General features: G+C 35.9%; 2 long non-coding RNA genes across 2 annotated transcripts in view; one reads left to right on the forward strand and one right to left on the reverse strand.

Moving 5' to 3' along the window:
- Window positions 1–6,134, reverse strand: part of LOC143223393 (uncharacterized) — a 21,137-nt gene extending 15,003 nt beyond the window's left edge. The window contains exon 1 of the long non-coding RNA XR_013012891.1: window positions 4,326–6,134. This is a non-coding gene — a long non-coding RNA (uncharacterized LOC143223393). The remainder of the gene's footprint in view (window positions 1–4,325) is intronic.
- On the forward strand, window positions 847–19,413 carry LOC143223392 (uncharacterized). The gene is made up of 3 exons (XR_013012890.1): window positions 847–1,240; window positions 13,251–13,373; window positions 19,285–19,413. It is a non-coding gene; the product is annotated as an uncharacterized LOC143223392 (long non-coding RNA).
- Window positions 19,414–24,132: the final 4,719 nt, after the last annotated feature.

Here is a 24,132-nt window from a genome sequence, read left to right on the forward strand (position 1 = left end):
GTCTGAATGTATGTATATTTTGCGTCGGAAAGTACTGTTTCATACTTTTCCCGAAAGCGGCCAGTTTTTGACTACACACCACTTACATCATGTCAAACAATATTAAAACGTAGGTGTGATACATTCCACACCACCGCAAATTAAATCAACTGTGGGCGTCCTGTCGCTTGCTGATTCACGTATTTAAAATCGTTTTAATATAACATATTCAACCTTCTTCATATATTTGGTAAGCGTATGCTAACGTTACCAGAAGTAGGCTTCAATGACACTGCTCGTCAGAAAATATTTCCCACTTCCTTAACCTCTATGGGTTATCCACTAGTCACGTGATTAATAAATTACTGTTGATTATTGGCCTAAAGCGAAATTAGCATTATTGGTGACACTAAGGTAAAATTATTACATCAGTGTAAAAATATATATATAAAAAAGCGTAATGTACCTTGAACCCTACTTGTGTGACAATACAAATGACACACAAATTAACCAACAATCACGTGAGACCCACGCACCAGGGCCTACCTATTATGGTCGCACACATCAGTAAAAAGTTCACGTTTTGGTCAATTAGAATCCTTTTATAATGCATTGTCATTGGTTTATCGCAATGATCTAGAAAATCACCAGTCTGCACCATTTTACTTCACAGATTAGACATTGTTCCTGAAGGACCCTAGACCATCCTACAAGGTGCAAGACGAGTACTAATATTTTACTTTTTCACACGTCTCACTCAAACAAATTTATAAAATCAGCAACTCTATACTGCACGATTACTCGCTACTTCTCTGTTGAAAATTGGGTATATGTAAATATTGTTAACTCACTATTGTTTTCTAAAGAATTTGTATTACTATAAGTACGTTAAAATATAACACATTAAATTTGGTATGTAACGTTGTTACATACATGTTATCTAAGGTAATATCAAGTCTTCATCTTATACCAATTATTGTCGTACGTTATGAATTATAGTAAATGCATAAAACGGCTGTGTGTAACATGACCCAAACCTATTCCAAATATCCTTGACACCAGCGTTCTGTATTAGACATTACCAAATCACGGCCGACGCTTCATGACCAAAACACACCATGTGTGAGGTGACTGTGAAAATGTACAGCCTCAGTTGGGGGATAAAGCTTTCCACTGCACGGTCTTGGGTGTAAACGTTATGTTAGCAACAAGACTTTTGAGAAAGTCCAGTACAAGGAGGGAAAAAAGAAGAAAAATGACGGTAAGATAAACATAGACAAGAGAGGTTTTCTTTTGTTAATCGGAGAACTACATACTGAACTATCTGTGCTGTGTCCACTACGAGTATTGGAATCAGATTTTTAGCATTCTTGGGCATCAGTTAAAAAATAAATAAAATGAATAGAACATTTTGGTACAAAAACAAGTGTAATACTTATTGAATTAAAGTAAAACATTATGCGAGTCAACCACTTGCGTCTTTTTAGGGAAAACTCAATATATAGCAATGTTCATTTACACAAAATTTGAATGCGTAAAAGAATTATTATAGCAGGATGTTACCATGACAATCATATCTTAAGTTCTATGTTAAACCAGTTACTCGTATGCTATGACACAAGTCATCAACAGATAATGCTGGTGTACTTCTATCTGTCTTAACGAGTCTCCATGTCAGATAAGCCACACCGTATCTGTAAGTTACCTATGTCAGGCCGTTCTTAACATACCTGAAATACTTTCAAAACACAGTTGTAGTCTTAATAGTTCACTTTAATATTTGAGACATGTAACTCTTTTCTGCGTTTGTTTTTTCTCAGTGACTGGAAGTGTCTTAAAACTAATGTACAATTTTCGATCAAAATAAATCGGACACCAGGAAAGAAAATACTGAAGCCAATGGTGTATATCCCGTTTAGTATATGTTCTTATGCCTTCAGAATATATATATATATATAATTACATTTCAAGGTTCAGGTGGTTAATGTTCGATATTTTCCCTAGTGTACTATATATAGCTTAACACATTCTTAACTCAAAAACAGAAGTGGGCTTTACACTGAAGATTATATTTCATTGCAGCCTTATTAGAGCAGCTTCTTGACTCATCTAAATTACTGTATAAAAATTACAAAATCATTAAAGTTTACACTTGTATGGCTCAAGTGGCCCCATCGGCACAGAACACAATAAACATATAGTGTGACTGACATATCATACCGTGTTTCTCCGAAAATAAGACAGGGCTTATATTAATTTTCACTCCAAAATATGACACTAGGGCTTATTTTCGGGGGATGTCTTATTTTGATATATTAAAAAAATGAAGTTACAAAGTAAAACTATTAAACTAACCATTTAAAATAAACTATTATTGAACTATTAAACTAACTGATTAATACTTAAACTAATTAACTAACTATTAAACTAATTAATAAATTATTATTTTTTATTTCTTTCCTCTTCCTGCCACTCTTAACTAGGGCTTATTTTAAGGGTAGGGCTTATATTAAAACTATCCCCAAAAATCACACTAGGTCTTATTTTATAGGTAGGTCTTATTATCGGAGAAACACGGTATTATTCCTCGCTTTCAATCAGGAGTTCTTATTTCAAATATTACATAACAAGAATAAATATAAACCGTCTGTTTCTATAAATACACGACAAACGAATGTGGCAATAAGAACAATTCTATAAGAATAAATACTGATAAATAAAAGATGAAACTTACACGTTACTCATTTATAGTTTACTCCACAATATGCGAGCGATATTTTAACAATTACTGAATTTAAAACTATTCTTTAGTGCTTGAAATTACTGATAGAAATTTATTGAATTTTCTACCGGTTTTTTTTCTTATGGAAAAAGAGTTCTCTCCTCAAAATAACCAGACGTGCAAGAGAGATAAAATAATAAAAAAGAGGGCGCTGTGAGATATTTGACAAACTGTTGTTGTTGTTTTTGTTTTTGGAATTTCGCACAAAGGTACTCGAGGGCTATCTGTGCTAGCCGTCCCTAATTTTGCAGTATAAAACTAGAGGGAAGGCAGTTAGTCATCACCACTCACCGCCAACTCTTGGGCTACTCTTTTACCAACGAATAGTGGGATTGACCGTCACATTATAACGCCCCCACGGCTGGGAGGGCGAGCATGTTTGGCACGACTCGGGCGCGATACCGCGACCCTAAGATTACGAAGCGCACGCCTTAACCCGCTAGGCCATGCTTGACAAACTGACTATAATATTTCTACCTTAATAATGCAAAATCAATATTAAACATGTTTTACGTTTCTAATTTAATACTATTTTATAATTAAGTGACAAACACTGTGTGGTATCAGTGTTAACCGTATGGCATTGTTGATCGACCTCTGGTCAGTAGTTTAAAATTAGAGACGGCAGCAGATAGCCTTAGTATTTTTCTATAAGTACAAAACACAAATATAAACAGCTAACATCTGCATTTTAATTTTGTCTCGGTTTGGTTTGCTTTGTTTTGGATATCGCGCAAAGCTACACGAGAGCTATCTGCACCAACCGTCCCTAATTTAGCAGCGTAAGACTAGAAGGAAGGCAGCTAGTCATCACTACCCACCGCCAACTCTTGAGCTACTCGTTTACCAACGAATATTAGGACTGAACGTGACTTTATAACGCCCCCACGGCTGAAAGGGCGAGCATGTTGAATGGGTTTCGAACCCGCGACCCTCGGATTACGAGTCGAGTGCCTTAACCACCTGGCCATGGTGCTTCGGCGGTAATTCAGGGTTTGGTTCCAGCAGTGGGTATAATACATTGTGAAGCTCTTGCTTAGGAACAAGCAAGGGTTACGGCGCTACATTACTAACAGACAATTCTCTGAAATACGGCTAATTAAACGGAATAGTGCTACTTTACATACACCATCGTTATTATAATAAAAAATATGCAATATTTTCTGGGTAAGTTAAGATTTAACCCCTGGCATGTTATATGAATTAAATAATTCAGACGTGTTTTTGTACACTAAAAAGAAACACAAACCTTATATTATAATTTATATATATAATACTGATCTTTCAAGCGCATTAATAAGACGAGTAACAGCACACACACTCATTATTTTACGGTCATCCTAGAGATCCTATAGGTTATCAACAATCGTTGCCGAGATACAAACAGCTTAAAACTTAATAAATATTTATAAAAGGACAAGGTTCTTTACCATAAACATTTATTTTTAAATAACAGGGTTCATAAGTGTCTCTACTTTACTTCAACCACGCTACGCCGCTAGGCCTATTTAGTATTTACTTATTATAAATTTTTTGAAGAAAAAACAAGGTTAAAAATACTTACCAAACTGTGTCTGTGTACTATCAGTCACCTACGTAAAACACAATGAAACAAAAGCTTCAAATCCTGTTTCACTGTTTTCTATATTCCTGATAGAAAATTAATCGTTTCAGTTCCCAGGTGAGAAGTGAGACGTTCGATATATTACAAAGCTTTATCCACAAAATTCTGGTAGTTTGTTGACCGGTCGTGTGTGAGCTCAACAAACGATTTGCGCATGTCATCAATTCTCCGTATAAGGGCAAACAATGCCATGCAACGTTGATTTGGCGATACTCATAGGGCTTGCTAGACTTAACGTTTTATTATTATGATAATGACGTAAAAGGGTATGTTTACATTACAAGGTAACACTTGAGGAAGCGACGTGTTGTATTTCTGAGTCATTAGAGTGAAATAGTAAACTTTACTCTTTTGTAAGAAGAAAACTATATTTGGCCTAAAGTAAACTATTATTTAAAAACATGTAAATTGTTCATCCAATAAAATAAAACACTGGCTGGTGGAATTTTTAGTCTTGAGTACATTTCTGAGCAATTTACTATAATTATACACTTTTTATTAGCCAACAATTTAAGCTTTGTAAATGAATGTGTTAAATAAAGGTTGTATTTGTTTTCGAGTAAAGTCACGTTGAACTGTCTGCTGTGTCCACTGTAAAGAATCGAACCGCAGATTTTAGAGTCGTAAGTCAGTAAATTTACCGCTGTCCCACCAGGGAATTTGTTAAAAAGGCCTGAGCTCATTCACGATATATTGAACTAACATGTACGGAGTTGTTAACGCTCGCGCTACTTATGTAGAAATATGAATACACGCGCCGAACGTTTGACAAATTTGACGAGAGTGAATCGACAATATTTAAACTATAATAAAATAAATCAACGAGCGCCTAAGCTAGAACCTGTGTGTTATTACATTATTGTTGTATTAACAGTATGGATGGGGTATTTCAACCAAGAATATAATAAACTTTCTTAGAAAAGCTGTTATAACAGGTTTTACTCTTCATGTTTCTATGATAATATTACATCTTGCAATTGTTAGCCGTGTAGATGTAGGTTTGCTTATATGTATTTCATGTCAATGTCATAATATTTTGGAATCTCTCTCTCACATTGACTTCCCAACATTTGTTTGTTGAATTCTCACTTTAAGCTACTCTAGTACTACCTGTGACAGACAGCCTACTCCAATTTTAAAGTAATAGACGAGAAGGGAAGGTAGGTAGTCAACACCGCCCGCTTCAAACTGTGGGACATAAAAATCGCATGGTGGGATTTGACCGTCTCTTTTACAACATGACCGCGTCCAAGAAGCGCAGAGTGCGCCTTTTTTCAAAATTTGTAATAGTGATAACCACTGAACATTAGTCCGGACCCTCATCATTGGACACCACTCGGTCTATCTTTCAAACGTGTTTACGTTAGTTGGTATACCCATTGGAAACAATGATTATAAATGTCGAATCACAAGCCCCTTGTTGAAGTCAAAACATGAAGCACTCTATATTCATTAGTTGATTGCACAAAGGTGCCTTTAGTATAATAGAATTTAAAATCAACAGTGGTTAAAGACGAGTTTATTATGTAGAGACTTGTTTGTTTGTACTTAAGCACAAAGCTACATAATGGGCTACCTTTGTTATGCACACCACAGGTATCGAAACCCGGTTTTAGTGTTATAAGCTTCCCACCTTACCGCTGAGCCGCTACGAGCATAAAAATAGTCTATCTGTGCTCTGCCTACAATTGGAATCGAAACTCAAATTTTAGCCTTATAAACCTGCTGACTTACGGCTGAGCCACTGTAGTTGGGGAGAGAATTATGCAGCAGATCATCGGGTTAAGTTAACAACACAAATAAATAAACTTAACACGTGACAAACGTACAGTAGCAGCCTGGTGTAACAGTTCGCAACTTCACACTAAAAGGCAGTCCAGTCAATGGCACAGTGGTGTCTGTGAACTTGTACTTCTAGAAACCTGGTTTCGGCACTTTTGTACTTCTAGAAATCTGGTTTCGACACTTGTGATGGTCAGGACCCAGTTACCTTTTTCTCTAGTTTTGTATTTAATAACAAATAACAACAACTTCACACTGGAAGAAAAATTAACATTTAGAGTTGAAATAAATCCTGCAAAAAATAAAATAAATAAATATCTCGATTGGTAAAAAAAAAAAAAAAAAAAAGACACGCTATAACATTGTTAAAACTATTTTAAATCACTGCTAGATACAAAGTCACCTGATATCGTTACTGTTACGGTGTTATTCAACGCTCGTTGTTTTCTATTTAAACTTCTGATTTACCAACACAGCACGTGCATGACCGAGTTTACAGAGGAATGTTGGTCTGACAGGGCGAAAGGCGTCAGATTACTGAGCACAACAGATGTTTTCTAAAGTACTCACTTATTTGAAGAAGGCATTTTAAACTCATTTCCGGATCAACAAAATGTCTAGCAAAAACATGTAGAGACAGTGATTCCTTTAGAACAGACGTGACACTGAGACGTTTAAATATTTATGAAGAAAATGCACAAAATCATCGTATAATTGCCATTAACTTAAAGCTTTCTGAGATTAGATAATCACAAAAATATGTAATTATATATTCAACAAATTTCATCATAGAAACTTATTCATCTTAGGAGCCAAGGGACGTTTATATACTAATATTTGTTAAGTATTAAATGTTCAATTCGTGTTTTTATTTGTTAATTAATTAATTTCAATTACAATTCAACATCCTCAAATGTCCATTCTAGCCAGTATCAAGGTCTACCCGCTGAGAGTAAATTCAGTAGATATATTAATAAAGTCACATTCTCAGCATCATTAATTAAGCAATTCCCAACCTTTGATGTTTCTGCTATCACCTTTCTATGTTTAGTTTTCAACTGAGATACGAACGATTTCACCTGCGATTCGGTAAGGAAGATCGAAGCATTACGATAGTCAGCAGTGGGATGAGCAAACAGAAATACTTTGAAAACAACTGCATATATAATATTGTACTCGACTTGCTGCGCAATATCTTACCAAAGTGGTTCTAAACGGTTTATGAATACCTCTACATATCACTTGGAAACTTCCACGATTCTTGTGCTTGGCCGTTAAGCTCGTAATGCGTTTACTGATATCAGTCTACTAACCACTTCAAATTACTTTTCGCAGCCCCAACGCTAAAATAGTGAGGGAATTGGCTTCTTTTTAGCCAATAAAATGCCTAAAAGTTTCAGTTTAAATTAAGAATAAACGAATTGCGTAGGGTATTTCGTTCAACAAAAATATGTCCTCCATTGACTCGTGGTTATCTTTTGAAACCTTATAAAGCAGTTTGTTTTCTTCGCCGTCACACAGATTTATTAAGTGTATTAGATTTTGTTGTTGTTTTGGGTTTTATACTCTTCTTTCTATCTTTTATCTTTGCTGAGTTAAATAGTTGCAATTAAGACTTCAATTAGAATGTATTTTCCGCGTTGACATAAATAATACGCTAAATTGTACATTCTGCAATCAGGTGTCAAACCAGAATTGAACGATATTAAACTGAAGTGTTAAATACATCAAAATTAATATTTACGAACATTATAAATATACGCATTAAGTGCTGTATTAGTTTGTTTGTTTGTTTTTGAATTTCGCGCAAAGCTACACGAGGGCTATCTGCGCTAGCCGTCCCTAATTTAGCAGTGTAAAACTAGAAGGAAGGCAGCTAGTCATCACCACCCACCGCTAACTCTTGGATTACTCTTTTACCAATGAGTAGTGGGATTGACGGTAACATTATAACACCCCCACGGCTAAAAGAGTGAGCATGTTTGTTGTGACGGGGATTCGAACCCGCGATCCTCGGATTACTAGTCTAGTGCCTTAACCACCTGGCCAAATAGGTGTTAATCGTAATAAGTAACTAAGTAAAGCTTGGTACGACATAACTTAATAAGTAACTAAGTAAAGCTTGGTACGACATAACTTATATAAGTAACTAAGTAAAGCTTGGTACGACATAACTTATATAAGTAACTAAGTAAAGCTTGGTACGAAATAACTTAATAAGTAACTAAGTAAAGCTTGGTACGACATAACTTATATAAGTAACTAAGTAAAGCTTGGTACGACATAACTTATATAAGTAACTAAGTAAAGCTTGGTACAACATAACTTATATAAGTAACTAAGTAAAGCTTGGTACGACATAACTTAATAAGTAACTAAGTAAAGCTTGGTACGACATAACTTATATAAGTAACTAAGTAAAGCTTGGTACGACATAACTTATATAAGTAACTAAGTAAAGCTTGGTACGACATAACTTATATAAGTAACTCAGTAAAGCTTCGTACGACATAACTTATATAAGAATAGGCCCGGTATGGCCAAGCGAGTTAAGGCGTGCGACTTATAAACTGAGGGTCGTGGGTTCGCATCCCCGTCGCGCCAAACATGCTCGCCCTCCCAGCCGTGGGGGCGTTATAATGTGACGGTCAATCCAACTATTCGTTAGTAAAAGAGTAGCCTAAGAGTTGGCGGTGGGTTGTGATGACTAGCTGCCTTCCCTCTAGTCTTACACTGCTAAATTAGGGACGGCTAGCACAGATAGCTCTCGAGTAGCTTTGCGCTAAATTAAAAAAAAAACAAAAAAAAAAAAGAAGCATTGTATAAGAATATTCGAAACAGTAGTATATACAGCATTCTACATCATACGGGTTAATCTCACATTGATGAAGGGGCAGTGTCACACCACTCGTATTACTGTTAGCTTGTCTCTAACTCGAACAACTTCCTTATCGCGTGTTTGTTTGTTTTAGGTTGAACTGATGTTTGTGATCCAGTAATCTTTGTAAATGTTTAGATTTAGAAGTTTCACCATATCATAAATTGTGCCTGCCGTGGCTGTAATTCCTATAAATTGTTCTACAATGAAACAGGAAGTTTGTCGTTACACATATTTTGTAATTGCTCAAGTAACAAACATTCAGCAAGACTTTGCATATATCACGTTACGGGTTTATGATATTAACTGAATCCCTTTGATTTTCTATTTAAAAACACATGTATGAAAGAAAGAGTTTCTTGTTATTTTAGTAAACAAAAATTTCGTTGGCGTAAGTTAAACTGTAGTATAAACAGGTGATTTTTAAAGAAATACAATTATATATGTTATTTTGAAAATTATTCAAGTTCCATTGTATATTCACTTGCACATAAAAAAAACTTACCAAATCTAATATCATTATGGACTGACAAGTAAGATTGTTCCTCCTTTCCAGTTAAAAACAAATGCCTTTATATCAAATAACCATCTGAAATTAGGCCTAACAGAAGCATACACCGAAGATTTCGGTTTGATATAAGAGTTTGAGGGTTTAAGAATTGATATATTTAATTTTTACTTTATTTTTTATGGCCACACAATGTTTAGGTTATAATATAGCATGATGATACATAATTTTTCTTTTCGGAAGTGTAGCATAAAGGCCATAAACTAGTGAAAAAAACGTTCATATGTTGTTGCACTTGAGGTTTTCAATTTGATCTTGTGGAAGAGGTTTGTATTCAAAGTTCACAAAGAGGGGGGTACGAACATTCTTCAGACAATACTAAAGTAAGAGACAGAAGTAAACAAAAAGCGACATCTTGACACTGGCTGTCAAATACGTTACATATCTTAAGTTTCAACTTAAAACGTAATTTTACAGAAAATACTTCATAAGAAAGTTAACACTGGGGACAGTCCTATTAACAACAAGTTAACATCAGTTAAACCTTTCTTCGAAGCAATAACTTTTCGAGGTTTAAGCTTTGTAACTAATAGTTCAAACAACAGTAAAAATGATTTTTAGCACAAAACAAGTTCACATATTTTCACATTCATACAAATAAATAACTTGTACCGTCATTATTTGGCATGATACTATCAGCACAGGTAGAATAACCGATGAGCTTATTAGAATAACAGTGTATGAAAGAGTGCCAGCTTTTCTTTAAATCCATTTTTCTCTTTGTATTTTCATGCTTTTAGCACAGTGTGGATGTATTTGTTATGCTCAACAAAAATGATAGAAAAGTAATAGTACGTAGTAATGGTTAGCCTTTTGCTTTTTTTGACATAAAGGGTTGTTCGACCTCTGACCACCACAGGTATTAAAACCCGGTTTTTAGCGTTGTGAGACAGCAGAAGTACCGCTGTGCTACTGGGGGAAGGGGTATTTCAAAATGAGAATTGAAACAGTGGTGGTATTTTCGTGAAGTATTCATATCTACTTTTGTTATTTGGTTTATCAATACTTTGTACAGGTGATTTGATTTGTTTGCGTTTGTTAATGCCGCTTGTAACGTAGGCTACATTTAAAATATCGATCGTGTGAGACGTTTCACTTGTTTAGCCTAAGTCATGAGGCCCACTGGAGAAGGTGTCTTGATATTCCATGAGCAAGTTACGCAAGTGCTGAAACTGTTTAGTTGTAAGACATCCGTATCTTCAATCATACAACTTTTATAAGTTGAATGAATACGACCGATGTTTTTTATTTGGATGTGTTATCCGTACAGCCTTATATCTTTCAATGTCCCATCTAGATATGACTTAATTTTATGTTGTTTTTGTGTATTCATGGTTCTAATGATGACGTCTTTATTCTTCAGATTCACGAGAGTACTATCAGTCATTAATCCATCAGGAAATGCTGAAGTTTTTTTTGTTTTTTTTTATATAATATAGTCCGGTTACTAGATGTCAATTTATTTTTAACGAGTCCTGGTATAAAGTATGTTACTTCTCAGTAGTACCATTAATATTCCCCTTATTATCATGGAGAGTACAATCTTTAGTGTAGTAATTGTCATGTAGAGTATTTCCTTGATATCATGAGGCATAGAAAAGTTCCATGCAGCAAGGAATACTACTTTCTGTTCACGTCACTCCCTATTCTTTCTTCGTATCTGGAGACAGTTTTCCATCTATCATTACCAAGTCAGTCTATCAACATACTGCAAGATTTTTCATTAGGAAACTAGTGGACTCGTGGACTAATTTCTTAAAATCTGAAATTTTTATTTGAAATTTACCATAATATTTCGGTTAATTCCTGTTTCTCAATGATTGGTTAACCCTTTGTTGTTTCTTTGATCTGATTCAGATTGAAACTTATCTTTGAAGTACAGCCTTCTTGTTGTTTAACAGCTATTAGTTTCTCATAGTACCTACTGTAGCAGCCAGATTTCTCAAATCAGTAACATCTTCCTCTTTCTGGTATCCATTAGAAGTAGTTCTTATTCCATCCAAACACCTACAAGTCTTGGTAATACAGTCTTCCAATCTACAAACGAAACACTCGTTATCTTGTTGTTTATTTTCTCCACTCTGTGTTATTAGTTATATAACTAATTCTTTTAGTTCTTATAAACGGTCATCAACATGAGTTGATATTTCAGTGCTACTGAATCTGGCGATACGGTAACTGTGAGATGATGTTTTAACTGTTTATCTATGAATTTAATGGATTCCAGTTACACTGCCAAGTTTCGTTTAAAAGTTGAACATCGACTTTACTTCAGTCTAGTTCTCATATCAGTGTCTACAATGGCATCTATAAATTGGCCATGTGACAATAATTTTTTCATTACATGAGAATCATCTACATAATTTGTCAAGTCTTTATAAATCATCTATCTGCAAGTTTGGCTGAGGTATCATCTTTTTCTGCATCTTGCTATAGGAGTTTGCTCAAGATACTTTCTTCTGGTGTATCGCTCCAAACCTATTTTATAACGCATCTACTAAAACTTAGTCATTGTTACTACTCCTTGCTATTAGACGCTTTAAATAGGTATTAAAATCAACAGCTTGTTGTTCATTATTCCATCCATTTACTTTGGAAATGTTTTTAACTGCATCCAGTATACCTCCAATGATGCCTTCCCATTACAGTTTGTTTGTGTATCGACTAGCCATTATTAAATTTGGCACCTAAATTCTGGAATGTTTCTGGTAGTGTCAGGGGTAGAGTAAGGTCTTTTAGTAATAGGTTGTGATAATAAGGGTAGACCAAATGAACACTCCTTTTCCATATTTCGTAGTAGATGGCGTTTTAGGTTGAAACACTTGAGCCAAAATAGAAAGAGGTGTGGCTGGTTTAATCTTTGCATTCCATAACTGGCTTACCAGATGCTTTATCCTGTCACTGATGTCCTTTTCTATAAATATGATGTATTTCTTTACTTTAACTTTGTTGATATCCTTTTGCATTTCACCATTGACTTTGTCAATGTTCTTCTGAATTTCTTCAAATTTGTTGTAATTACTCCTTTTTACGTTTCTATAGCTTACAGTGGTGCCTGATCCATGCGCTCAGTGTCACTGGTTTTGATTGTCGTCTGTTAAACTGTAGATTATTTAACGACAAACGTACTGAATGTTTCTAATGCCCACTTGGTCTAAAGAATCTATTTTACAACATGCAGCTGGTGTTCAGTGAACTATATACTGAACTGGGCATTGACCTTTTAACGTGAAGTCACCGGAAGCTATAAAGAGGTCATTTTGTTGGCTCCTTGTACTTTCGGTTGCTAAATAAAAGTTTTTAGGTTGTGACTTGAGTCTAACCTAAAAGCGTCAACGTTTGTTTCTTGTAATTGTGACAATAGATCAAAAGATGATCCTGTGTTGCTTCACTGGTAAACTCACGTGTTGTGGATTTTCTTCCTCTGTGAACAAAGTAACATGAAGCAATTTGTCACTGTCAAATATTACCTTCTTATGATATTGTGACTTAAAGTATATTGGTAATAATTTTGCTCAACTGAAATTAACTTGGATTTCTGAGTACATAACTTTCGTTTTTAAGCTCGGAGTTTTAGACTGATTCTGAAGTGATAGCTATCAACTCAATTTTTTTCATATATTTTCATATTTTATAGAAATTTCGGTGGACAATCTAAACAATTGGAAAGATGAATTGTATATATTCGAGAGACACGTGGTATCCAACAAAAGCCTTTAATACCTATACCACCCATCTCAGGAATACATTTTTACTTCAAGTGAGTTTCTCGTCCTCATGATAAGCCTTTAAATTTAGCTCTGAACATATTAAATAATATGTCCCCATAAGAAAATTTTAAAGAAAACATCACAATTAGAATATTTTCAAAATTGTAATTGTCTTCTACAGTTACTATAACTAATAATTTGTTAGTGTAATTCACAATAAGGGTATCTTATGACTTTTTTTTCTTAATGTTAATAAAACTTTGCACTATTATTTTCTCTATATTAATATTGGGGTAAGGGTACTGTTGGTTGTCGCCCCTAAATGGCAAAGCCGTATGCATGCTGACTCGCACTGCTAAAAACCGGGTTTTGATACCCATGGTGGGCAGAGTACATACAGATAGAACTTTGTGTAATTTTGTGCTTAATTCTAAACAAACAAAGCTACTGTTGTCTTATTAATTATATGTGATTGTGATAATTCAAGCTACCCAGCCTTATCTCTCTTATCCATCAACACAGATAGCTTAGATCAGGGTTTCTCAACCACCGGTCAGTGAGATTTCACAAAAACAAAGAAAAATGGACATTATATTCCTATATTAATAATAAAATATTCTGCTAGTGTTCTAGTGGTCCACAACAGTTTCGGGAAGTAGCGACACGATACCTGGTATCTAAAAGGCAGAGAAATGTTATTGGTTACTGTGTATTTGAATTTACGTAAACTATATGACTCAAATCGTTCAAAGTAATTTTAAGTATGAATTTTTCTGTAGGTAATGCTTCATACCTAACCATTTTCTATGTTTTCTCATTAACTTTTGAAACTTCAACCATCAAAATGTATGATAATTCGTGTCATATATCTCTTCTGCCAAACCTATAATATGCACGAAAACGCACTATGAAGGTCTCCAAGGAGTAGTGGTTGGGTGTTCTACTCCTGGCCCAGCATGGCCAGTTGGTTAAGGTAGTCAATCTCGTTTTCTGAGAGTCGCGGGTTGAAATCCCCGTCCCACCAAACGTTATCCCTCTTTCAGCCGTGGGAGCATTATAATATGACGAACAATCCCACTATTCGTTGGTAAAAGAGTAGCCCAAGAGTTGGCCGTAGGTGATGATGACTAGTTGCCTTTCCTCTAGTCTTACACTCTTATATTAGGGACGGGTAGCGCAGATAGCCCGCGTATAGTTTTGTGCGAGAAATCATGGCAAACAATATTCTACTTCCCCACCCCTTAATTAAATCAGTTACTGATTGAAAGGAGTTCACGATAGTCATATGACTATTTGAATACCTCGTGTTAAAAGGTCAAATTCAAGACTTTTAAAGTATTGCTTATTTGATAAATTATTGGAAATTTCTAAAGCACCTTTAAAAGACAAATTAGCATTATGACTTAGAAATATGTTGTTATAATTATCCAAATATTCTGTATACTGTTGAAGACTGGTTTAAGTATTTATTCTGATAAAACGATTTGTTGACGTTCAGCTCTCTAGTTTCTTGATATAAATATAATTTTAAGTATTTTGTGAGACAAAATGTGTTAAAACTAAATATGTTAAATAAATTGACATCATACCTAAACATATAATAGTGTTAAGAAACTAATCAACAGAAAATTGTTAGAATATTCGAAGTTAAATACTCATAGTAACTTATTCTGTATCTGTTTAATAACATAATACTGTGTGAAGTCAGTGAAAATTTATTTATTTAGGTAGTTATCACTATTAGATTCCATCAAGGAACATAGAGACGCAATCGCTTGCGGATTCTTCAACAGGTATTTAAGTGAGTAGGTTGTTAGCCCACTGCACCGAGCCGTCCCTAATTTAGTAGTGTAAGACTAGAGGGAAGGCAGCTAGTCATCACCACCCACCGCCAACTCTTGGGCTACTCGTTTACCAACGAATAGTGGGATTGACCGTACATTATAACGCCCCCACGGCTGGGAGGGCGAGCATGTTTAGCGCGACGCAGGCGCGAACCAGCGACCCTCGGATTACGAGTCGCACGCCTTACGCGCTTGGCCATGCCAGGCCGAGAATTTATTTATTTGTTTTAAATTTCGCGCAAAGCTACACGAGGGCTATCTGCGCTAGCCGTCTCTAATTTAGCAGTGTAAGGCGGAGCATGTTTGGTACGACGGGCATTCGAACCCGGGACCGTCAGATTACGATTCGAGTGCCAAACATATTCGATACCATTGTTGTCTTTAAGATGATTAATTTCTAAGTCAACAATGTGATGTCGGCACTCTGTTACAGACCATAATTTCCTATTTGAGTAGCACTATAGCATTTATGTAAAAGGAACCTAATAAGAATTGTTTCCAGTTAAGCACAAAGATACACAAAAGGTTGTCTGTGCTCTACCCACCACGGGTATCGAAACCCGGTTTCTAGCGATACAAGTCCGAAGACATACCAATGTGTCACTGGTGGGGGCTCGAATTTAAAAGATGTAAGTAAAACTTATAAGAACCCAAAGAGTGATTTTGGAAACCTTTTTAGTAGCGACAGAAAATTAATTATATTTTTTAGTTAACAGACATCACAGATAAAAGAACATAAACAACTCGTCGTAAAACACTGTTGGGTTTTCAGCTGTAACCAGATTTGTACAACAACTATTAGAAATTTAGTGCTTTTGTCTTTATTTTCTTAAAAGTGTCGCTCAACATATAAATCAAACCAAGATGACTTGAAACTCTGCTGTTGTTTTTTCTTCATGCTACCATTAAACTATATTAGAGTTGCAATAATAGCTCTACTGTTCAACAGCTCACATATGCATATAAAAGGTTATTCATGACTCATGAAATAACGGGAGCAGGAAACTACACTGCCAAGGATAAATTATCAATTTTACAAAAGATCACATGGCACTTCACAGAGGTTTTGTAGATGATGTTAGACGTATGTGATACACAGGTATTACCTTGAAGTACGTGAACCCAAATAGCATGACTGTTATCACAAAAATACACAAATGTAATTCTTCCTCCTTCTTATAATGAAGCAGCCGTATGATACATGACTGGTCATGTAATTAAAATAGCACAGAAAAGAATTTATTGTACAGATTGTTAGACGACTTTGACAGATGAAAATACTTGGAAGTTATAAATTTTACAACAAAGAAAAACAGAGGTAATTTGGTAAATACATCGGTAAAAATAATCAAAATATTTCAGGTAATAGATTGTTGTTTTGAATTAAGCACAAAGCTACACAATAAGCTATCTGTGCTCTGCCCACCACCGGTATCGAAACCCGGATTTTAGCGTTATAAGTTCGCAGGAATACCGCAGAGCCACTGGGGGGCCAGGTAATAGAAAAATGTTTAAGAGACTTCTGAAGTTAACATATCTTGAACTTCCTCAACCAAGTACACTTCGTCTTAATATACAGATAGCTCTTTTGGAAGATGTGGTTTAGAATGAGTTTTCTCTAATTTGTATGGGCACATGCAGTAGCGCAAATAGCGATGATGGTGGTGCAAAAGGGGATCCGAGGGCCTGACAAACTTATGAATTTCGATGAAAGGGAGAAATATCCAATTTAATGTGTATAAAATACATGGTGGTCCCACTGTTCTGTTCAGTTAATGATATAAGTCGTAATTACAATTAAAGAGAAATAAATATGAGAATCCAATTAATGTTAAGCAGGAGAAGTATATTTTGTAGTTACACCATTTACATGTTTGATTGTACACGAGATGATAACGATATTTATTCTTTGACAAAATGTATAATTATGTGTTTAATAAAAATATTAATGCTCAAAATAATTTAAAGTTGCAAGTCGTAAAAACTTTCTAAGTTAATATTAAACATCAGTTGTGCGGAGTACAAAAATGTGTATACAATACCCAAAGTGTAGAGAGTATAGCTTTGCATACTTCCGAGTGTATGTAGCATGATTTTCAACTATAGGCCTGGCATGGCCAAGCGTGTTAAGGCGTGCGACTCGTAATCTGAGGGTCGCGGGTTCGCATCCCCGTCGAGCCAAATATGCTCGCCCTTTCAACCGTGGGGGCGTTTAATTGTGATGGTCAATCCCACTATTCGTTGATAAAAGAGTAGCCCAAGAGTTGGCGGTAGGTGGTAATGACTAGTTGCCTTCCCTCTAGTCTTACACTGCTAAATTAGGGACGGCTAGCACAGATAGTCCTCGAGTAGCTTTGTGCGAATTTCAAAAACAAAACAAACAAATTTCAACTAATTATCGTATAAGTTGTCACTATAAAAAAATGCATATGTATATGCTATTGTAACGTAACCTAATTCAGTAGTACATGTATTTTATCAGCCTGTTTGTGCAACTATATGGTATTCAAAATAATAGTTACGATGTATTAATAAATAATCAACTACAGTAATTAATAGATGTGCTCTTTAAGTTCTAATACTTCCTTTGCATTTGTACTTCACTTTCTACTTGAAAACAGACTATTATAAGTTTCTAACAAGATTTATAAGTTTATTATTAATAGTAAAACAGACTACAATACAATCAGTTTAAAGAAATACAATATTGTCATTTATTGCTTTCTCTATATTCACAGTTCTAATTCTACAAACAAGTACTCTTGCAAGTTATAAAGTTATTTTAATTTCATAATTACTACAAAGAACTTAAAAATTCAACGTTTAAATAAATTAAAATGCACACAGTGATGTAATGAAAAATATCATATTATTGAAAGTGATATGAATATAAAACAGACACATACATATACAAAATGAATAACAAACTTTCAACAGACACATGAATATACAACATTAAACAGACACATAAATACACAACATGAATATACAACATTCAATAGGCACATTCATATACAACATGAATATGCAACATTCATATACAACATGAATATGCAACAATCAACAGACACATGAATATATAACATTCAACAGACACATAAATATCCTTCCTACTGACGCTGTTGCACCCAACAATTTTAGGACCAACAAAATGGGGCCCGGCATGGCCAGGTGGCTAAGGCGCCACGACTCGTAATATGAGGGTCGCGAGTTCGAATCCCCGTCACACCAAACATGCTCACCCTTTCAACCGTGTGAGCGTTATAATGTGACGGTCAAACCCACTATTAAAGAGTTGGAGGTGGATGGTGATGACTAGCTGCCTTTCCTCTAGTCTTACACTACTAAATTAGGAATGGCTAACGCAGATACCCCTCGTGTAGCTTTGCGCGAAATGATACAAAAATGAAAAAAACACTAACAAAATGGATACCGTTTGACGTAAAGTTTCAATACAATGACACTAGCCAATGAGAAATCCAGATCAATATAAAGATCGGTGGCCGTGTTTTAAAAGTACGTGCAATATAATGTGTAGCCCTGTGGTTAAGTTTAATCATACCATGAGACGCAACGCATTGTTTTTGTTTATACGTGTTAATTTTTGTAAGGAATTAAGTTATTTAAAAAAATATATAAATACTTCAATATTATTTATATAAATGTTACAGTACGCACATTCCTTGAGTTTTCTTGTTACAAATTTCGTGGAAGTTTGAATGTCGTGTGGTTTCTTTTACTTCAAAAGTCATTAATTGTTTGGAAAACACAACAGAAAACGGAAGGAGTACGTTTTTGAATTATTTTGACAATTTAAATCTTATATGTATGTTACTATTCTAGTAATTCATAGGAATTGTTTGTTTCAGTAATCTGATTTATAAAATTTAATATATATATTTTATATGTTATACTTTCAGTGATTTCAACATTAACCCATTGACTGCTGTTTCGCCGTATAGTCCCGCTTTAAGTTTCACAATAGGTTCGACCAGCACTAATTTAAATGTTCTGAATATGCAAGTTTGAAATTCTGCAAGTTTTGAAAACAACAAAACAACGAAAATGAATTAAAACTGGTGTTAATGCACTTGTTTTTTTCTTTTCTGGCGCAAAGCTATACAATAGACTATCTACGTGTATCAACAATGGGGACCCGATCCCGGATTTTTCAGAATCTTAGACTTACCACTGATCCATCGCGGGATCTAATGGCGGCATTGTAAAAACTCTCAAAACAAAGGCTTTAGAGCAGGGGTTCTTAACCAGGGTGCGAAGATCATTCCCAAGGGGTGCGAGGATGCCCATGAATAATTAAAGATGATTCCGTATAGGCTTTAAGTGCGAGGATGCCCATGAATAATTAAAGTTTGCAAATCTATAGTTTTTTTTACAAAACAAGAAAATGTATGCTTTATACTTGTTTTTTATATTTAAGTTTCCACGTGGGTGCAATGGGAAATGATTACTTGATTTGAATCGCGGGGGGTGAAAACACTGAAAAAGGTTAAGAACCACTGCTTTAGAGGATGACCGTGGATCAAATAGGTTTTGTTGTGCATTTGTAAACAATATTACTGTTTTTTTTTACCGCAAACTTTTTTTTATTAAACATGTTATTCTTACACGATCACCAACTTATGTGATGTATATCATTTGTTTTCGTGATATGCAAACATTTTAAATAAAAAATGGCAATGTATATATTAGTTCGAAATTTCTCTAACAGTACGTCAACAGGAAGACTACAATAAGACACGGACACATATTGTACCCGACTAGTTACACGATTAATCATAATGAGACAGCACAGATAACAAACACGTCGGGTCGCAAAGTGGGTTGATAAACACTTCCTTGTCTCGCACGTGGGTGAACCGGATATCGGTTGGTAGAAACACCTTGTCTTTTAGTAAGCAATACCAGTCCCAGTCGGGTACAATACGCTTCTACAACGTTCAAAAAGGATGCTATAATAAGACTGCAGTTTCTTGTTCAAAAGATGGCCAAGCGTGTTAAGGAGTGCGACTCGTAATCTGAGGGTCGCGGGTTCGAATCCCCGTCGCACCAAACATGCTCGCCCTTTAAGCCGTGGGGGCGTTATAATGTTACGATCAATCCCACTATTCGTTGGTAAAAGAGTAGCCCAAGAGTTGGTGGTAGGTGGTGATGACTAGCTGCCTTCCCTCTAGTCTTGCAATGCTAAAATATGGATGGCTAGCGCAGATAGCCCTCGAGTAGCTTTGTGCGAAATACAAAAATAAACAAACAAACTTGTACAAAAGATGCTACACTAATACTGCAGTTTCTTGTACTTTATGGTAAATTCACGTAACTACATTGTTTGCTTTCCTACCAAGCTCAAAATATCCTCTCACTTCAGGTTAAATACGAATAACTACTTCTTAATATTCTTCATTGTGGTTTTCATTATCGAATACACTTATGCTTTGCAACAAGTATACTCAATTGTTATTAGGAATATGACCCTGTTTATGTGCTTAAACAACTCATGACCCCAATTTTCAAATATGCAAAAAAGTGGACTTTTGGCAAAAGGAAAATAACTATATATATTATTTACAATATGCCTATAGTCCAGGGGGTTCCCAACCGGTGGATCGCGACCCCCAGTGGGTCACGAAGCCTTGGCAGGGGGTCGCAAAGCCTTGGCAGGGGAGTCGCGAAGCCTTAGCAGGGGAGTCGCGTAGCCTTGTTAGAAGTAGCTTGGGATAACATTAATTTTATTTCATCAACATTTTCATGCTCTTACATTTTTTTGTTTCGGTGCAAAGCAAAACGTGTGCTACGCTAATTCTATGTCATTAGGTGATATTATGGGTGTATGTATGCGTGCGTGAGTGTGAATGTGTATGAGTCTGCAACTGTATGTATGTGTGTACTAGTGAGTAGCGAGTATGTGAGTGCACGCGCATGTACGTATGCTTGTGTGTCTGTTTAGCTGTGATTAAGTGTGTGTGTGCTCGCTGTCGACACGTGAGTCACATGTCAGTTGCTGATTGGTGGATGACGAATCGCGCGACTGGCCACGCTCCCTTCCCTCCCAATACTTACCCCATCATTACTCTACCTGCAACCCCACAAGTAGTCAGTGTAAGATCTACAGTTGCCAAAGCGTTCATTATTCAACATTTTTATTTTATTTTAACAAGGAGATAAGTAAGCAGTAGAGGTGAGTTGTGTCCATGGCTAAACGGCACAGATACTCAGAATGCTACCTCAACATTGGCTTCACCACTGTGCTTGTCAACGACGGCATCGAGAAACCACAGTGTGTTTTGTGCCATGCTGTCTTGAGTGCAGAGTCAATGAAACCATCAAAACTCAAGCGTCATCTCGAGACGAAACATCCAGAACACGCAATGAAGGGTTTGATTTCTTCAAACGGCATGAACGGTGTCTTAAAAGCCAAAGAATCGATAGAAGTGGGTCGTTTCAGCAGCAGAGTGCAGCCGTAGTGGAAGCTTCATATGAGATTGCATTCGAAATTGCTAAACAAAAAAAGCCTCACACGATTGGAGAAACACTTCTTAAACACTGCATGATGAAAGCAGTAAATCTTATTCTTGGAGAAGCCAGTGCAAAGAAGATGCAGCAAGTAACCCTGTCAAATAATACTATACAGAAGGGCATTTCTAAAATGTCTATGGATGTGAAGGAACAGGTTTTGACTGAAATCAAGGGTTCCCCTTTGTTCTCCTTTCAGCTCGACGAGTCAACAGTTGTAAGTTCATGTTCTCAGTTGCTTGTCTTCGTGAGATACATTAATTCAGGTGACATCAAAGACGAATTTTTATTCTGCAGTGCACTTGAAACCACAACAAAAGCTGATGATGTCATGGAAAAGTTTCAACTTTTTTTCAAGGCGAAGATCTTCAATGGGAAAACGTGTGTGGGGTTTGTACGGATGGGGCACCGGCTATGCTGGGATAGAAATCAGGATTCCAGTCGAGAGTGAAGAAGCTAGCACCTCAAGCAAAGGGCATCCACTGCATGATTCACTGATATGCTCTCGCCAGTAAGACTCTCCCTGCCTCTCTGCAGGAAGTGCTTGAATCTGTAATCAAAATTGTAAATTATGTGAAGACTCAAGCACTCAACACTCGCCTATTCAAAGAACTATGCAATAACATGAATGCTGACCACGAAGTCCTTCTCTTCTACACAGCAGTACGTTGGTTGTCGAAAGGAAACGTTATTAATCGTGTCTTTGAAATGAAAGATGAAATAAAGCTATTCCTGGAGACTCAAGAAAGGAAAGATCTTGTAGCTCACTTCGAAAATGAAGCATGGGATAAAAGGGTTGCGTACCTAGCCGACATTTTTGACCAGCTGAACAAACTCAATTTGAAGCTTCAAGGAAGGGAAACACATGTTCTCCTTTTTCAAGATAGTCTTCGGGCCTTTGTTTCCAAACTGCAGAACTGGCGTCGGAAAACCAATCTTGGAAACATCGCTATGTTTGAAAAAACTTTGTGGAGTGACGGATGAGTCTCAGATCCAACTGGATCAGTTCCTCAAGGATGAGATTACCGAACATCTTCAGTCTCTAGAAAAGGAAGTCGAGCGTTACTTCTCTGAGCAATCACAGGAACAGGAGGCCCTGGTAAGGAACCCATTTTGTACTGAACTTGACGTATCCAGCATCCCAGATGATATCCAAGATGAATTTCTGGATCTAAGGAACGACTCTTCAGCTCGTGATCTCTTCAAAGTGAAATCCATGACTCAGTTCTGGTGCGCTATGTATCAGTCATACTCCAAAGTCAGCATGATAACTTTACGTGTCCTTGTCCCATTTGCTTCTACCTACTTGTGTGAGGCAGGATTTTCCACTCTTTTCAATATAAAAGCAAAGAATAGGAACAGATTGGATGTTGGAGATGACATGAGACTAGCTCTAACAAACGCTCGGCTACGAATTTCAAAGCTTGCTGCTGAAATGCAACATCAGGCATCTCACTAGCTGAGTTGAATAGCTGTTTAAACCTATGTTAATATTATTGTAAGAAATATATGTTCTTTTTGTGAATTCAGGTTGGACCAATGTGATTTAATTTGCTAATAAATAATTACAGAATTTTTAAATATTTTTTTTAGATGTTTCTTTCCCTCTCCTTCACAGAAAATAAAATAAAAATTAAGCTGCTGATAGTAAGCCCTAAGTAGGGGGTCACATGGGTTTCAAACTTTTAGGTAAGGGGTCGCGAGTGCCAAAAGGTTAGGAACCCCTGCAGTATAGTCCTTATAGTACGGAAAATTTGTTGTACACACGTTTCACTTGTTCCTAATATATAAATTATTTGGAAAATAAGTGAAGTGCACGCTGGTCATTTATCGTTGAATTTATCATCAACAAGTCACAGACACCTACTATTGAATTCTGAGCCCAACAAAAAACAGAGTATATTTTCATACTATAAAGAAGTATAAATAAAAGCCTACACAAATGAATAAAATGAATTTAATTTTAAATTCCAACAACTGGTGAGTTACAACCAGGATTATACAGGATAAACGGCTATAGAAGAAAACGTGAATAACACTGTAACTAAGTAGGACTGTGTTTAATCAACTGTAGTAGCAACGAAAATAGTCTAGAGATTACAATTACTCTATACAAACACGTTAGGTGGTTTTGATAAATATATGATCAAGTGTTTAACTGGCATGTCACTGTTCTTAAAGAAGAGCGCACCAAAAAATGCAGAGAAGATGTTGAAGTTCGCAGAACATTATATGGAGGTAGTACAACACGTAAGTCCAGTTAAATTTGAAACCAATAATGGCTGACTAGAAGCAGGAGCTTACCATGTATGACAGGAGGTTAAAAGACAGAAGGAAGAAGAGAGGGTACTTTTGTTATAAAATGAGGCACACTGCAAAGGAATGCAAATCCACTACCAGCAAACAACAGCAGAAACCTCAACATAAAGTAGTTGGG

The sequence above is a fragment of the Tachypleus tridentatus genome, chromosome 8 (genome assembly GCF_004210375.1).
Source record: "Tachypleus tridentatus isolate NWPU-2018 chromosome 8, ASM421037v1, whole genome shotgun sequence".
NCBI lineage: Eukaryota > Metazoa > Arthropoda > Merostomata > Xiphosura > Limulidae > Tachypleus > Tachypleus tridentatus.